General features: G+C 55.7%; 1 protein-coding gene across 1 annotated transcript in view; it reads left to right on the plus strand.

Moving 5' to 3' along the window:
- The window catches only part of LOC125695654 (uncharacterized), a 90,066-nt gene extending 75,309 nt beyond the window's left edge, over positions 1-14,757 (plus strand). The window contains exon 5 of the mRNA XM_048950367.1: positions 14,580-14,757. The gene's annotated coding sequence lies outside the window, so the exon portion shown is untranslated. The remainder of the gene's footprint in view (positions 1-14,579) is intronic.
- The last annotated feature ends 330 nt before the right edge of the window (positions 14,758-15,087 follow it).

A 15,087-nucleotide genomic window follows, 5' to 3' on the forward strand; every position in this document is an offset into this window, starting at 1 on the left:
TGCAGCTCTGAGGGAAGCCTTCTTCAATTCCCTTCTCCTCTCTTTCTGTCGTCGTCTTCTTGCTATAAAGCAAGGATAAAAATGAATTCATTCTGTCAGCAGCAGAACTGTGTAAACATGGGTACCATAAAAGCAGAAGGCAGAAAAAAGACGGGAAATTTGAGCAGGAAGCCTCTCAGTGAATGACATTTCCAGGGGGACAAACAGAAGACCACCAGGCAGTTAAAGAGACGGGGTTACATAGTGTGGCACCTCACTGCCTTTGGACTTTGTAGGCTCCAACTCTTTTCCCGTCTGCAGAGAAGGAGAAAGCAAAGCAAACCCTCTGCAGCCTCGGTGTGCTTGATCAGGGCAGCAGCTGCCCTGCAGGGCGGTAGCACAGCACCTGCTTACCTCGCAGGTTGGAGCTCCGTGCTGCAGCAGGCCCAGGCTGTGCTGCTGGAGCCGGCACGCTGCCTCCGCTCTGACCTCTGGCTCTTTTGCAGGCAGGCAGCAGCGCTGATGATTGCTGCTCTTCCTCCAGGCCCTTGCGTTTACCTGCAGCCAGGGACTTGGAGACAGAGCGGGGGCACACGGCAGGGGCAGGTCTTCCCCCTGAGCTGGGACCTGCTGATGTAGGAAGCCCCCCAGCCTGCAGACGAGCTCTCCCAGAAAGCCCTTCCTGCACCGCTTTCGGGTCGATCTTTCCGTTGGACTCAGCACCTCTGTCTGTTATAATCAAGAAAAGAGAAGCAAGGAGATACAACGAGAGTCCAGTGATACTTTCAGTCTGCACAATGGGCCACGATACTAGGAAACCTGATCTCGAGTGTACACAGTAAGGAATCTTAGCATCTTGTGTGAACGTTGGGTTGAGACTACAAAACGGGACAGAAAGGTAATAGTAGATCCCAGGGATTAATACCTCAAGTAAAACACACAACAATGTCAGTCCCAGACAGAATAGACAGAGAGCCTAGCTAGAAAGACAGTGCAGCAAACCCAGGTGCCTGCTGTGTGTCCATACCTCTCTTGGGTGCTGTGCCACACTCGGTGCTTCTGCCTTGCCTCTCTGCAAGGCTGCGCTTTGCTGGAAGGCTGCTTGCATCAGCATCTGACAGAAAGGAAACAGAGACATGAAGAGCATCTCTTTGGAGGAACGTTTTAGCACAGCCAACCAAACTTCTGGTCTTCCAGTGTAGTTTCTTCAATTTCCTTTCCTCGGCTACAGCCTTGTGCTACTTCTGCAGTCAGCACAGAACTGCAGTGCCCTTTCCTCCCTCCTCCATCACACTCAGCCCTGCATGCAGCCCTGCTTAGAGGCAGCACCCACAGCACAGCTCACAGGAGCTTCTTACCTGGGGAGGCTTTCCGTTTCCCCCCGTGCCCAGCACCATCCCACGGACGCGCAGGCTCCGTCCCTGCAACGACAGATCCAGTGTGATTGCACAGACAACAGGAGCAGCACTGTCCTGTTAGCCCACACCCACCCCAAAACCAGAAGACGCTGTTCTACAGCCAGAGCAGAAACTGGTGTTCAAACTGCAGTGTGCTGACACAAAGCATTATGCTCTCATTCCTGCCAGATGGCAGCAGAGGAACCCCGGACTGCCTGACAGCTCTGCATTCTGCAGAGCAAAGCTGCATCGGCAAACAAAACGCTACCGGGTGCAAACGTCGAGACACGGATCTCTTGTCCCTAGAGGGAATGCACTCAGCTCTGAGCACCACCACTTATACACAGACTTGTGTCTCGCTGCTGCCATCAGCTGCTGCTGTCGGCCTTTCTAATGCTTCCACCGTGGTTTCTGGACATCCCTACAGCACTGCAGCCGCTCAGAAGTGATACCTAGAAGGCATTCCCGCATCCTTCATGACAGAGGACTGCAGAAACTCACTTTTGCGTGGCAGTGAGGACGGCCCGTGCCCATCGCGTCCCTCTGTGCGCTGCCAGGCGCCGTGGGATCTCTGGCAGCCTGCTGGCTGCTGCTCCCAAAGGCGGGGAACCGCGCCGCGCTGCTTCTGAGGAGAGAAAGAAGAAACGTTGGAGGGAACGGGCAGCCGAGGTTTGCACAGAGCTTCCAGGTCATGCCAGAGATGGGATAGCAGAGTGCTGAGATGTTCTTTACCACTGAGGGAAAACACAGCCTGAGCCATGCCCATGTGATTAGCCCAGGCTGTCAGCGAGCGCAGAACCCAACCAGTTCCTGAGGTCCCAAAGGACCAGCAGGGCTCCCCCCGCTCCACCCCTTCCCCTGGAAAACAAAAACAAAGCAAGAAACACCCAGCAAAAGATACCCAGCCCTACCTTTGCTCTCACAGAGCGGGAATTGCAGCCGCGCTCGTCTCCATGCTGAGACATGATGGCTGACGTCTCAGAGGAAGCCCAAGCTCAGATGGTTCTCTGCACAGGAGCTTCTCCTGCTCCTGGAAAGAGCTGGCTTCACCCTTCCTCGATGCCCAAAGTCTCCTTTTGGACAGGAACCCTGCAGAAAGCATCCACCAGTGAAAAATCATGAGGAAGAAGCGTCTTCCCAGCTTTCTCCTGCCGTGCCATGGAGTCTCTTGAGGAGGGCAACGTCTGGAAGGCAGCTGGCTGCGAGAGCTGCCTGCCACCAGGTCCAGTTTGGGTCTGACTGCCACGGCTTGTGTCAGCAAGTGCCCTTCTCCATCTCCTGCACAGCTCTGCACCCAGCCACCCGTGGGGCAGGGGGCACGAGCTGTGCTCTGAGAAGCTTGTGCTCTCCTTGCTTTTCAATGTCCAACATGAAGGTGGGGCTCAGCAGTGAATTTCCAGGGGAGGAATGACATCTCATCATCCTCATGGAATCTGAACAAGAGCCATTTTCCCTGGAAACGGCCGTGCTGAGGGGCAACGCTGGAGCTGGGAACTCCTCCCCAGCCCAGCTTTTCTGCTGATAGCTCCCGGCCCCCAGCCAGCACCAAACCCAGCTCACCTGGTCACTGCCCAGCCGGATGACCTGGTCACTGTGCCCAGCTGACGCACGCGCCGCAGCGCTGCTCCCAGTGGGCTCTCACAGGAAGATCAATCCAGAAAAGCACAGAGCTCAGTCTAGGTGTGCAGCACGCTCACCAGACCACCAGCTCTGCTCCAGCTGGGGCACAAACGCTCCCAGCCAGGCAACCACTGTGAGCTCAGCAAGTGCCTGCATCACCGCTGTGCTTTCATCATAGGGAAAGGAGTGGTCACCTCCCAGATCCAAACTGTAGGAAACATGAGACTCACCCAATGTGGTGAATGGGGTTGATTGAATGGGGGTTAATTGAAGTAAAGCAACAGAGAAGTGAAGACGATCCTTGTGCAGCCCAGTAAAAACGCAGTATGGCCTCAGAGTGGTCAGCGGGGTCCCAGAGGAACAAGTGGGATCTGAGAGGAGTGCACAGCAGTACGGTCCAGAAAGGTTCAGCATGGCCAAGTGAAAACCAGTAAGGAGCAGCATGGCCTCAGAGCGGTCCGTGGAGCCCTATAGGAATCAGCAGAAAGCAACAGGAAGGCACAGCTGTGCCCAGGGCCGGTGCCGGCCTCTGCCTCTGGCTTTGGGCCCTCGGCCTGGTGCCGGCCTCTCGGGCTGTGCGTCAGGCCTAGGCCTGGTGCCGGCCTTTCAGGACTGGCTTTAGGCTCCACGGCTGGTGCCAGCCCGCCCGGCTGTAGGTGTGGCTGTCAGCCCTGGCTCTGGCGCTGCCCCTGTGGCTGTAACCGCGGCATTACGGCCCAGGGCTGGTGCTGGCTCTCTGGCTGGAGCTTCAGACTTCAGGGCCGGCTCTCAGGCTGTGGCTTCAGGCACGAATCTGGTGCGGGCTTCTTGTGCTGTGGCTCCAGGTTTAGGCCCAGGGCCAGTGCAGCCTCTCTGGCTGGGTTTCAACCCTCTGGCTGTGGCTGTGAGCCCCTGGGCTGGATGCAGCCTTCTGGGCTCTGCCCCAAAGTCACCAGGCCTGGTACCAAATGGTAAGAAAACATGAGGGCCGCCCAATGGCATTATCTGAAGTATCAAAACAGAGAAATTAAGATGACTCTTGTGTAACCAGCCTGGGTCATCCTCTCACTCAGGCACCGCATGATCAGACCGAGGAGATGTTGCCCCCAGGCTCCCCGAGGCTGGAGGCTGGGAGGATTTGGGCTCCCAAGCAATCAGCCAGCGTTCGGATGAGTCAGCCCTCTGGTTTTCGTGAGGACAGACGAGTCCACCTTGGAAAGCCATCTGGGCAAAGGCAGAACAGCTTTGTTGTTGGGCCGCAGCACTCCGTGGCCAGGCGCTGCTCAAGCGCTGGGCCTGCATTTCCTCCTGGGCATCCACGCGTGCTCTGAGTCTGCTGCAGCTTTCTGCAGGGTCTATGGCTTCCTACTGAGGAGCTCCTCGTGTTCTTCTGCAGCTGCTCCCCAGCATCACTGCTGCCTCCTCTGGTGCCGTGCCGGGAGATGCGTCAGCGTCCATCAGCCTGCGCTTCCTTCCTCCCAGCAGCAGCTGCTCCTGCACTGACTTTCTTTCACACTGGATGCCATTCGCTTCCAGCGCCAGCTGACCTGCAACACAGAGAAAGGAAATGTGGGATCAGCACAAATGCAGAAGCCTGAGACTGTGCCACCACCACGTACTGCAGCCTTGGGAAGCCAGCTGCCACTGCAACCTTGGTCAGATTTAAAGCAGGCTCCGTAAATTGTGACTTCTGAACTGAAGGAATTGCCACAGTCAGAAATAAATACTGAAATCACTGAACTGTAGGTGGTTACCTCTGAATTCTTTTGCTTTGGGGAAAATATGGACTTGGAATTGTAGGGTACGAGAAAAACGAGGAGCACTTGGCAATTCAGGCAAACTGAGCAGTGCAGGGAAGATTGCTGCATTTCTTCTTCTCCTGGCCCAGAAAGGAATTTTCCTACCTTAAAGGAGGTACTTAAAAGAGGTACCTTAAAAGAGAAAAGAGAAGAGCCTGACACAGTAGACACATTACAGTCCCACATCCCGGGTAGAAGCTGGAGAGCTCTCGTGGCACAAAGCTCAGGGCTGCAGAAATTGAGGGTGCCTCTAATCTTTATAACAAGAGGTGGAATGTGACACACGGGCACTTCCTGCAGAGCACATCACACAGATGCAGGCAGTACCTGAGGGGTAACAGATCAGAAAGGAAAACCTTACTGTGTGAACGCAGGGACAAGCTGCTCTCTTCTTCTGGGCCTTTGTTCACAGTGAGGATTTCCCTCAAGAGCGCCGCTTTCCGCTCAGGCTGCTGCTGTCTCCAGCTGTTGGTCGCTTCCACTGCTGGACGCTGTGCCCACAGCTCATTCTGCTTTGGGCAAAGCCTGCTGGGTGAACTCCAAACCAAGGTCACAGCCACGCTAATCCAGCTGCTTTGTCTGGAAGGGCTCAGAGGCCACGCATGGGATCCTTTCTGCTGCTGGTTCTCTCCGGGCAAGAACCTCCACTCTCAGAGCAGCAGCCAAGAGCCAGAAGGCAGACAAAGCTTCCAATCCTCATGGATGTGGCTGTCTGCAAAGACAACAGCTGCCTGCTCTTCAGCAGGGTGACACTCACCCAGCAATGCCCTCACCCAGCAGATGCCTTTCCTTACACTCAGAACTGTCCCACATTTGTGCAGCCCTTGGCACTGCATTTCCAATCCAAGCTCACATAGATCTCAACCATTCCTTCTGTGTCAGTCTACTTGGAACCCAGTTAGGGCTGCAGCTCAAGAGGTCAACACAACAGGAGTAGCACAGCATGCAACTGGAAAACACATCTCGAGGCTGAGAAGAGCCAACCGTCTGACCTTGGGCACAATTCATCAAGAGCCAGGCCTTGCAAACTTGGCTGATCTGAGCATGCGGGAGGGGGCTGGCAATCAGACCAGCAGTGTCCATTTCAATTGCAGCTCCGTGTGGAGAAGAACGCCAAACAGGAACAGGTGTGAATGAGTTCATTCACAAGCTCACAAGGAGTTTGTTCTTCATTAAAAAAAACATGCATTCCAAGCCAAAAAGGGAACAGCAGGAGTTGATATCTCTGGAAGACATTCCTATTCCCACACCTCATCCTCCTACCACAACTTTCCTTGCCTCACCCCTCGCCCCAGCTCCTGGAAAATGCCGCAGACTGAAAGTCAGCTCTCAAATCCATAGACTCCTTTCCCATTGCTCCATTAAAAGAAGACTTCAGACTTGTTTCATGCACTCCAACTGACCGAGCAGTGGTACCACAATCACTCCTAACACACGGAGGCCACTCTCAAAAGCTTCTAACAGCTCCTGCCCAAGACCAACATCTCCACAGCCATCCTTCTCACGTGAGTCCAGGAAACAAATGCACTGCACAGCCTTTCTGAACTACTATCATATCAGTAGCATTTCTGGTGGTAGAAAGACACAGCAAATAGTCCATCAGAGACATTCTGGCACATCTCCCATGAAAAACAGCATTCTTCAAACACCTGTGTTTCTAAAGATGAAAAACATCCAGTAAGCAGCAACGAGAGGCTCTGTTTTTCAATCTTTCCCAAGGGAGAAGTGTTCATACCCACTTTTCCTGACCACACAAACACGGCCCCAGCTGTCAGAGCCCTTCTGCCATAGCACAAGCAGACTGCACGCACATTAAAGAGCACGCACAGCCCCTCCTGAGGTCCTGGAGCCACAGCTCCCCTTCAGAGCTCCACAGCTTACCGGTGTTTCACACTGATGCAGCCTCACTCAAGGCTCATAGGTGTCCAAGAAGGCCTGCAGAAGGCAAGAGGCGGCAGCCAGAGGACAGGACATTTTCCATTTATCATCCTTTTGTTGTAATAATCTGACTCAGCCTAACTTTCCTGGATATTTCTCAATTATAACATCTGTGTATTCATTGATTATACATGAGGTTACATTATAACGTACGTGCTGGAAACTGTCTCCATATTAAGCTACATCATCATCTGTTTTCCACTAATTTTTGTTCTTTGCAGTAGGCATCATAGGTGAGACTGAACTGGAAAGTGAACGTGTGACTGCTTGGAAAATGAACCCACTGCTGGGGAGAAAACGACAGGACACCCTCTGCAGGTTCCTTCCCCATCCGCCTGGGGCAGTGGCAGCAGAGCTGAAGATGAGAGCCCAGAAGGCACTCAGACAGAAGTGAAAATCCAAACCGTGAAAGTAAGAACGAAGTCTTTACAGAAGTTTGTGTCACTGAATTCAGAGAACTGTTCTCCAACCTCGAAGACATGACTGTCTGCAATGGCGAGGAATCAAACGTGCAGCAGAGGAAACACTCTCTGGCTCCTCTCCCTGTGCCCCAGGTCTGTTCTGACATGGCAGCGAGGCGCAGATCTTGTGTTTCTCAGGGGGAGAAAGGAGTTTCAGCTGAATCCAAACCTGGAGTCGGCTTGGGCTGGTAAAATTCCTCCTACAGTGTCTGTAGGAATTAATGGATTTCAGGGAGAGATTTCAAAGAAAACCAGCATGTTTGATGGAACGATTCAACTTCCAAGCTGTGTCAGTCACTTCAGTCACCTGTTGTGCAACACCAGAAATAAAAACAAAACCCCAACTGCAGGGCAAAATCGGGATTAAGAGAAAATTGAACGGGTTTTGGAGCCATTCCAACATTTTCCCTTGATTTTTCCAGCTCAGGGAATGAGAAGAAGCTCAAAAGGAGCTGGAAGCCTCTCTGGATCAACTAAAAGAGGTGCAGTAACGTAGGGATGCTGATGGCCTGAAGTGCCATTTCACTTGGTGTTTGCTATCTGGAGCCACCGTGCGTTTGCCAGCTTTGGTGCTTCTCTCTTTAAAGCACTGGCAATCCGGAATTGGAAGTTTGTCAGATGGCTTTAATAGTGAAGCTGACAGGAGCTGCCAGTGCTGCTGGAGCCCTGTTGTGTGCAGCTGTCTGCGATGGGTGCATGGAGCAGCACTGAACACCTGCAGCTTTTCCTTCAGACAGACACGCAGACATAACCCTGCCTTCTGCCTTCTTCCTGTGCTTTGCTGTTATTTCCTAGGATCCTGCAAGCTGTCTTTGCTGTTTGTATTTTGTCTCTAGCTTTGCTTTGTGATCTTTTCCTTTGCTCTGCTGTCTAAGAAGTGCTGAATCCCAGCCTGACCCAGTGACGGAGCAGCTGAGGAAAGGAGCCGGTCAGCCCTGCAGCGCAGCTGAAGGCAATGGAGCTCCGTGGCTGGAAGGGGCGGAGCCTGGCTGCCCCTCCTGGAGCTCAGTTGAGGGCTGGGAGCAGGGAAGGGTTTCTTTCTGGAAGGTTCTCTGCTGTGGAGTTGGTTCTGTGGGTGACTCCTTGGAGATGGTGAGCAGTGCTTTTCCTGCCTCTGTAATATGCTGCCATTGCACTGGTGTTTCTGCCGCTGCGTGTGTGATGGGCTGCTCTGGGCTGGGGGGGACCTTGTGTGCGTGTTTGCATGACCCTTCCTTTCTGTCACTCTTCAGAAGTGCTGGGTGCTTTGTGGAGGATCTTGCAGGAGGCTGTCAGAAAGCTGGCTGTGATTTTGCTCACATGAAGGGTCGCAATGGGAATGGACGTCATTGCCACAAGCAGAAGTGAGCTGCTTATGTCATGAAAGATAAGGTCTTGATTATTGATTATGAGCAGTTGCAGTGCGATAGGGGACTGAAGTAACTGTTTGTTTGGGAGCTCAGGGAAGAGCCATGAGAATTGAAATGGCAGTTTGTGTTTTGGCTGTCAAAATGGGGGAGCTTTATTGGTCCTTGCTTGCTGTGCTGTGCCTGCCTGCCTGCTCCCTGTGCTTGCTGCACCTGATAGCAGTGGCTGTGGCCAGGCTCCCCAGGGCTGTGGGCCTGGTCCTGAGCTGCTGCAGCTTAAAGACCATTAGTGTTTGGCTTGTCCTTCCTGGAGCATCAGGTTGGACTTGGTGATTCCTTGTGGATCCCTTACTGTTTGGGATTCTATGATCTTGGTGGTTTACCTGGAAAATACCGGACGATTCTTTATCTCCTCATATTTTCATGGCAGTTAAACTTGTAGTTTCACTTCTAGATGTGAGTGGAGTTGGATAAGGGGAGGGTAAGTTGCTTCTTTATTTGCTGTTCTGCCAGGTGGGTCTGTGTATTTAGTGCCCAAGTTGTGGTAGCTCTGTAAGTAGGGATGTTCCTAATGGTCGTAAAAAGACTCTGCTGCCAGCACAGAATTTGTCCACAGGACTGCGTGCTGGGTTCAGTTCTGTAGATTGATTATCTGCTATTTGAGATGGCATGTTCTGTTTATTTCTTCCAAGACATCAGGTTTTGAGGTCACTGAGATGTATGGATTAATCAATCCCTTGCAGCATGTTTGAGCTTGAAGCAGTTGAATCGTCCCACCCAGCACTGTTAAATCAAACCTTACAATGGCTTTGGGATCGTAGCTCTGCGCTGGGCTGTGCCACCAAAACGTGTTGGTGTTTGATTCTCTTGGTGGATTTTATTTTTTAAGTGAGCACTTGGATCCAGTGGAGTTGAGCCCCCAGCCCTCCTGAGGACCCACGGTGAGTGTGTGGGTGACAAAGGTGTCACTGAGCGACAGCATGAGGGTGGGAATGCGTGGAACACAGCGCCCAGGGGGGAGACGGGCAGCCTGGGGAGGTGGAGGGGGAAGGTCAGGCGCAAGGAGAAAGTCTTCCCCCATTGGAGAAAAGGGCCTGTTGAATGGCTTGGGTGAGATGTTGGAGAGCAGGAAGTTAGTGAGGTGAAAATGTGCCAGCTGGGTACGGTTTGAGCCCCCCAACCCCACAAGTGCTGTGCAAAGCTCTCCACGCCCCCTGGTGCTCTGTGCAGTTCCCCAGTAAGCTCCTGTTGCCTCTCGGCGTTGCCTCGACTCTCCTTGTGCAAACTCAGTGCTCCTGATGGAGATGTTCAGCCTGGAGGAGCTGGAGGAGCTCTTGTCTGCCTGCAGCCACCCCAACATTCCCAGAGGTGGGCATGGGGGTCTGGGAGGTCTTTGGTGCTGCATGAACGACTGCAGGCAGAGGTGTAGCAAAAGGAACGCAGGACATTTAATAGAGAAACGTACAAAACAGTGCATAAATGACAAGATTCCCAACCATTTCGCACCCCTAACACCAGTTTCTGATCCCACCGCCTAAAATTCCCACCCTCTGATCAGTTTCCCACTCGCCGATTAATTTCTCCCCTCCCACCAATAGTTTCTTCCCCCTCCAATAAACTTCCCAGCCCCCCAAAATCCCACGCCAGCAATTCCTTCCTCCCAATTCCAGCAGTTTTGGAGTACAATATTACCAGAGTACAGTTTCTCACCCAGAATTGCCACCCCACCAAATTCCCTCCCCCTCTGCTGGCAGGTGAGATCCGTGCCCGGTAGCTACCCTTCCCTCCTCCTTGGCATGACTGCAAGTGCTTTGGCTTCCTCCAGAGAGGTGCTTTGCTGTGATTGGCAGCCGCAGGCTGCTTCTGGGCTGGCGGCCCTGCAGTTGCACCTGTGCTGGAGGAAGCAGCATGCCCAGTAGCTACCCTTTCCTCCTCCCAGGCACGGATGCTAAGCTTGTGTCCTGCTCCAGACTCGGTGGGTGTCTGTGCTTTGCCCTGGCGGTGCATTCTTCTCAGTGTTTGTTTGTGCTGCTGCTGGTGCTGCTGGAAGGGTTGTTGCTGTGTTGCTGTGTGCCCATAACCGTGCCGAGTCCTGGTGCTGGCCGCCGTGCTGACAGTGGCAGCTTGGCCTAGCGCCGGCGTTTGTGGCGTGGCGCACGGTGGCAGCGCGGCAGCTTCCTGTGTGTGCCTGGGATGCTGGCAGCGTGCTGCCTGTGCGCGGTGCTCTGTCCTCTGGTGGTGGAGCAGGCGGGCGTTGGGCTGGTGGGCGGCGCGGTGCTGTCCCCGTGGTGCTGGTGTGCCAGCCGGCAGGAGATGCATGCGGCTGGCAGTGCGAGGCGCCTGAGCAGCACGTGGGGCTGTTTGTGCGGTGCCTCTTCCACGAGCCGCCCAGCGCGCAGCAGAGGAGGCACGGGGCGCTTGGCTGGCTCGGTGCTGTGCCCTGGGTGCTGGTGTGCCAGCCGGCAGGAGATGCAGCCGGGTGGCAGTGCGAGGCGGGGGAGAACCAGCCGGGGCTGCCTCCGCTGCACCTCTGCCATGGGGTGTGCAGTGCGAGGTGCAGGGGCAGCCAGTGTGCTGGGCAGTGCCAGGCGGGTGAGAGTCACCCGGGGCTGCCTTCGCAGCACCTCTGCCATGGGGTGTGCAGTGCAAGGTGCAGGAGGTGCAGGGGCAGCCAGGGGGCTGGGCAGTGCCAGGCGGGTGAGAATCACCCGGGACTGCCTTCGCAGCACCTCTTCCATCGGGTGTGCGTTGTTTGGCGATGGCGGTGCGGGAGCAGCCAGGGGGCTCGGCACGGGCAGCTGAGGGGATGCTGCCTGGTGCCCACGTGAGTTGTTGAGGAGCCCAGGTTCAGCATCTTTGTTGTTGCTGAGCTCCCGGCTGGCCGTGGTGGAGTGAGGCAGCTCTGCAATGGAAGAGGAGTTGAGGCTGCTGGAGGCACGTGGGCTCGGTGGTTGTGTGGCAGTGGTGCGCTGCGCCAGCCCCTCCCTTCTGCAGCTGTGCAGAGCACTCGCAGCTTCTGGAATAGCAGAACATGCCCCGGAACAATGATGGCAGCCTTCCCACCCCCGCTTGGTGCGGACACCCACCGGTCATCTGTGCAGACTGCAAACTCACCATCCATCCAGGCGAGCAAAGGGTCAATTTCGGCATCGCCGGCCAGAGTGCTGGTGCTGGGTTTGTCTTCTGGGCAATGGAAGAAATGCCCAGTGGGGCAATGCCAGCTTTCCTGCAGGCGCTCAGCGCAGACAGCCCCCAGCAGCTGTGCTGCTCCCAAACTCACCACTGTTGATCCACGTGAGCAGCTCGTCCATGTCTGCGGTGTCGTGCAGGATGCCTGGGTTGGCTGTCACTTCTGGAGAAGGAAGAAAATGCCCAGAGGGGCACTGCCAGCTTTCCCGTGCCCGCTCGGTGCGAGCACCCCCCCGCCAGCTCTGCTGCCCCCCGACTCACCCTCGTTGATCCACGTCAGGAGCTCAGCAATGTCCTCGGCGACGTCCTCCAGGGTGTCTGCACTCGTTGTCACTGCTGGCCAAGCAAGAGCATCCCCAGCAAGGCAACGCCAGCTTTCCCACAGCCCCGTGGAGTAGACAGCCTGCCGCCCGCCCTGCAGCCCCTGAACTCACGGCCTGATTGCAGCGAGGCAGCGCTGCAGGTGAGCGGAGCCGTGGCGCGGTGGGGGCAGACGTCGGTGGGCTCTGGGTGCCCCTGGTCCTCTGAGAGCAGCACGGTGTCTTGGGAGGGCTGCATCGGCGGCTCCGAGTTGTCGGGCAGGGTGCAGGGCCTGGGGAGCACCTGCTGCTGCAGGGAGGGTACCTGCAAAAGAACTGGGGGGGGGGCGGGGCGGCCGGGGGCCTGCGGCAGGCAGGTGCCTGCGGGCTGCGGGGGCTCCGCGTGGAGGGGCACAGCCCCGGGCCACAGCCCCATCGGCTGCTGGGGCGGCAGCGTCCCTGTGGGCAGGGGACGTCCTGAGCAGGGAGCAGGGGCGTGGGGGGGAGCCGTAGCTGGGTGCAGCCCCCCAGCTAGGAGCAGCAGCACCGGTGAGTGCAGCCCCGCGGTTGGGGTGAGGCCCACAGGTGGCAGCTGAGCCAGGGTTGGGGGCAGCCCCTCGGGTGGGAGCTGCGCTGCCTGTCCCCAGACACCTGGTAGGCCGGGCCAGACAGAGGGCTGAGGTGCCAGGTGGGTGGCAGTGGGGACAGGGAAGGGTTGTGGGGGTACCGGCATCGGTCCGCGGACGGTGGGCTGCATCCAGGCGGGGTCCGGTGGCGGCACAGTGGCATCAAAGCAAGTGGCGTCAGGCGTCAGAGGCACCGTCAGCGCTTGAGGGAATCTCTCTGTGGGGAAATGGCACAAGGGGCGCTGGGCTGAGAGCCGGGGCCTTGGGGTGAGATCCGGGTGACAGGAGTGGGATCTGGGGTGCTGGGGTGAGATCCGGGTCACAGGGGTGTTTTCTGCAGGTCTGGGATGAGATCCGGGGCCACAGGGGTGAGATGTGGGGCGCTGGGGTCAGCTGGAGCGTCAGAGCAGGGGGAGCTGCTGCCTTACCTGCCATGACAGCTGGAGAGTGGCAGTTGGGGGAGCCCCTCCCCCCACGGGGGTTCTGTGACCGTTGGGCTCAGCCCCTTTCCCCCCGGCTTGCCATGCTTTGCCTTTTCGTACCCAGACCTCCTTCCCATCCCAGTGGTTTCCCATCCCCAGGATCTGTGACCGTATGGATGGGCATTTTGCAGCCCAGTGCCCTTCCTTCCCAAGGCTTTGCCCGTCCCAGTGAATAACATGAGAGAGCCCCAAGGTCCTTGGTTTATTAAGGGCCTTTTTCTCCATCTCTCAGTTGTGTTTTCCTCTGTTCTCTCTGTTGGTATGACATCTCTGGCCCATCAGGTAATTCAGCAGGGAGTGGTGCCTTCTTGCGAAGCTGTGGCAGGTGGGTGCATGCACTTCCCTGCTGGTATGACAAAGCTGAAGGTGCCTGAGGTGTTTGAGAGCTTTGGGAGTTGGATGGAGAGTTCTTGACCAAGGAAGAGCCCTTTGGTCCTTGCTGCCTTGGGAGAGGGTGGGATTGCTGAAGGGAGAGAGAGGTCTTGGAGTGATCTGAGGGGTGTAGGAAGGGAGCCGACAGGTTTTGGGTTCCTTTGCGGTGCTCTGCGCAGGCTGTGCCGGTGCTGGGGTTGGATTTTGAGTCCTTCTGAAAAGCAAATGAGACAAAGGGTTTTTTGTGCAGCCTGAAACCCTGCAACCCTGCTGTAGGGGTTGCAGCCCAGAGTAGGTGCCCTGTCTCCACAATTGCTGCCCACACTCTTCCCTTCTCCACAGTGACCACGGCCATCCCCTGAAGCTCCAGTCATGAAGACTCTGCACATCATGTCTGATGGCCGTCTGTCTGCGCTGCCCTTGGCTGTGATGGGTGCAGCTACCTCATGTCCCCTCAAACTGCCAGGCATCCAAGCTTCTCCTCCTCCACCAGGTCTCCACTGACTCCCACACCTTTGCCACCTCCCATGTCGTGTTGTGGAAATGCATGGTGCTGGATCAGGCCCAAACTCCCACCCTGACAGCAGGCACGTTTCCAAAGACTCTGCTCACTTTCTCATCCTGCTGGCTCGTGAGAAGATCCTGTTGTCAGCTCTGCCAACCAGCACAGCAGAGGTGGGATTGTTAGAGCAGCCTGGAAAACAGCAGGGGAAAAACCATTTCCCCCTTTGGCTGTTATCTGTTGAGAAATGCTGTGTGGTGAGTGTTGAGTCAGGGCCTGAACCACCAGCCCAGATGGAGCATCTGGGGAAAGGACACAGTCAGCGCTGGGAGCGCAGGTGAGGGCAGTTCAGTTGTATGATGGAATGAGGGGAGCTTGGCTGCACCTCCCTTAGACCTCACTGTAGGGCTGACCCTGCACTGGGCAAGGATCTGTGGTTGGAGATCCCTCCCTTGTGGAGTTTTCCATGTGAGCCTGGATCTTCAGGGACAGTTGAGCACTTTCCTTTGCCTTTGTATCACCCTTCTGTTGTGCCAGTCCCTTTGTTGTTACACCTCCTTCCAATGCACTGATCATTCTGATTGTTACAGGTGTCCTCTGCCCCTTCCCACCTGTAAAGCAAACAGAAGACCTTTCTGATGGGAGTGAGCAGCAAGGAACTGACTGAATCATGGAATCACAAGGTTGGAAACGACCTGTAAGAGTCTCAGCTATGTAGGTCCTATAAGGGTCTCAGCTTCCTTCCTGCCCTGTGCTTGACTGAGGGACCCAGCGACCAGCTCAGGAGGTAAGAGGTGGCCTTGGGCCCAGCTCTGCCGGCTTTCACTGTGAAAGGGAGCAGTTCAGGGAAAGACACAGCCTGGGTGAGCCTGAGCTTTACTCTAGCATCTGAGGGAGCTGTGGACATCAGCTGTGGACATGATTCATAAAGGTGTGGGTCAACTGTGGATGCTCAGTGTTCTTAAGCAGCCCATGTGCTTCCCATGGATGCTTGCTGCTGTCCTGAGCCCTTTATAACCTCAGTAGCCCCTGCTGTAAGGCAGCATACTTGAGAACTAAAATGGCATGGTTTTGTAGGAGGGAGCAGGGGCTTTGTAC

The sequence above is a fragment of the Lagopus muta genome, chromosome 7 (genome assembly GCF_023343835.1).
Source record: "Lagopus muta isolate bLagMut1 chromosome 7, bLagMut1 primary, whole genome shotgun sequence".
Classification (NCBI taxonomy): Eukaryota; Metazoa; Chordata; class Aves; order Galliformes; family Phasianidae; genus Lagopus; species Lagopus muta.